We start from the raw sequence: 2,617 nt of genomic DNA, 5'->3' as shown, positions 1-2,617 counted from the left end.
TTTTTTTACTAACATACTAACTGTTTGAGAAATTGCCTCTATCAATTCGCTAACAGTTTATTTTAACTAACTTCATTTAATCCTCAAGTGTGCTACCGTTTATTCCTCCTGTTTGATCGCATGCCACAGGAAATCAAGTTTCTACAAACAAGGAGTATCATGACATGAAGCCACCACTCATTACACTCATCAAGAACAATTGTTCTTATGATGGAAATCCATCGGAGGATCCTCAACAGCATATATCTACTTTCCTGAGAACTTGTAATGCGGTCAAAACCGATGGTTCAGATCAGGACACTTACAAGATCCTGTTATTCCCTTTCTCATTAAAGGGTGAAGCTGCACAATGGTTTGAAACTTTTCCTCAAGGAAGTATCACTAGTTGGGATGATTTGGTCACCAAATTTCTGGCCAAATTCACCCCATCCAGACAGATCATCCAGCTGAAAGAGGAGGAACATCTATTCACACAAGGGGACGAAGAACCACTCTTCAAGGCTTGGGAAAGATACAAGAAAGCAACTGACAAAGTGGGCTTCCGAGCTTTTTACGAAGGATTAACCCCAGAAACAAGAAAAGCAGTGGATTACTTCTCAGATGGCCTACTCAAAGCAACAACAAATGCTCAAGGAATTACAGACTTCAATGACAAAGGAGTCAACAACCAACATCCATTTGGGAAACCACATAATGCAATCTCAGAAAAAGAAGTGATGAATAGTGAAGGGGTGAATGCGTTCAAAGACTTAAACAGACAAATGCACCCTCAACCACAGCAAAACATGGAGACATCTGCTGCAGTGAGTACCAAATTTCCACCATGGAGACCCCATTCCTATCTGAGAATGAGGGAGTCTCAACATCAAGAACAAGGAAGTTTTCACCAAGGCAACCTCATGATCACAAACAACCAATATCACACACCCACTAATACCATTCAAAGCCAACCCTCACAACACAGACACTCCCAAACCCATCTCAACTGGAGAAGGAGTGAGTACCAAAATCGCAGACCAAGGGAATTCCATTATAACAACCCGAACTTCATAAACCATCACAAACACCATTACAGCAATAACAACCACTACATGCCGCCACCGCACCCACTCTTCCCACCTTTAACATCTCATAACCAACCAATCTCACAAGACTCTCAGAGAATCACAAACTTGGAAATCCTAATAGAGAGAATGATGAAACACCAAGAGGAAACAAGAAGGAACCAAACAATGTTAATCAAAAGAATTGAGGAGCAGATAGCTCAATTGGCGAAGCACTTTGCAGAAATGGGTGAGAAGAAACCAAATACTTTCCTCAAACCCATTGAAGATAAACCAACCAACAACGAAGATGCTACAAAGAAGGAAGGATGGAAAAGGATCATAGAGGACAATGAAAAAGGAAGTACCAGCCAAGAAAAACACAATAGGGAATTCCTTCAAAGAGAGACAGAGGATAGAACTAAAGACAAGCAGAAAAGCCCCACTGGAAAGTTTTCACTAGGGGATCGAGTGATGATCAATATTCAAACCATGAAGGTATCCCCACAGTTGTCTGATCACTACACTGTGACTAAGATCCTTCCACAATAATTTATAGAGGTCATCAAAGAGGAAACCGGAAGGAAGTTCACAGTGAAGAAAGATAAGCTAAGGCACTGTGATTTTCAACCTCCATGATCAGCAAAATAGAAGATGTCAAGCTAGTGACAATAAAAGAGCGCTTGTTGGGAGGCAACCCAACCTGAGGTAGTTTCTTTTCATAGCTTTTCCAATAAAAATGTTGAGTAATTGGTGTGGATTGCAGGGAGCTAAGTTTGGTGTTGCACACCAAAACAATCTGAGGGAGAATGAAAACTTCTAAGTTTGGTGTTCCACCAAAAATATCATTTAAAAACACACTCTCACCTCTTGCATGATTCTAGCTCCAAGCAATCAACCACATTATTCAATTGTTGAATTGTTTTCTAGCTTTAATTTCATTAACCTTTAGCAAGGATACATGGTTTCAAATATGGTTGACTTGTTGCATCTGAGGCAGTGGCAAACAATTAAATGTGGTGTTCCCACACCAAAGTAAATCCAGGAGCCACACTATGCATACTAACCATATAATTAAGGGCAAGCAACTTTGAGGATTATGCAGGACATGAGTCAACAATTGAAGACACTATGCATCTTAACTCAAAGAGAACACAACAGAAGGAAGAATCAAAGGGCTGCAACTTCAAAGGTTGTATCTGAACTTAATCCTTGCTGCTGTGTGATGTTTTGAATTTGGAAACCATTGTATGTCTTGCTAAAATGTTTATCTAGTTGCAAGTGAAATTGTTTGCTAAAAATGCTAAATCTACATAATGCTTGTTATCCATCACTTAGCTTGAAAATTGTTTTGTTTCCCATATGCTTAAATAAAAGAGTTTGGTTTGAATTGAAAAGTGAAATATCCAATGTTGCATAAGTATGAATGGAAGTTGGTGGTGGTATATGTGTTTGATTAAATGCATAACTCATGAAATAATTGTTGCATAATATCATTCTCATTCAATTGTGAGTTAGCTTGCTGTTACAAAGACTCTTCTCAAGAATGAAAAAGCCCTTGGTAACAAAAATAG

Source organism: Arachis duranensis, chromosome 5, assembly GCF_000817695.3.
Source record: "Arachis duranensis cultivar V14167 chromosome 5, aradu.V14167.gnm2.J7QH, whole genome shotgun sequence".
NCBI lineage: Eukaryota > Viridiplantae > Streptophyta > Magnoliopsida > Fabales > Fabaceae > Arachis > Arachis duranensis.
The sequence above is the reverse complement of the archived record's forward strand: the minus strand, read 5'-3'. Positions refer to the sequence as shown.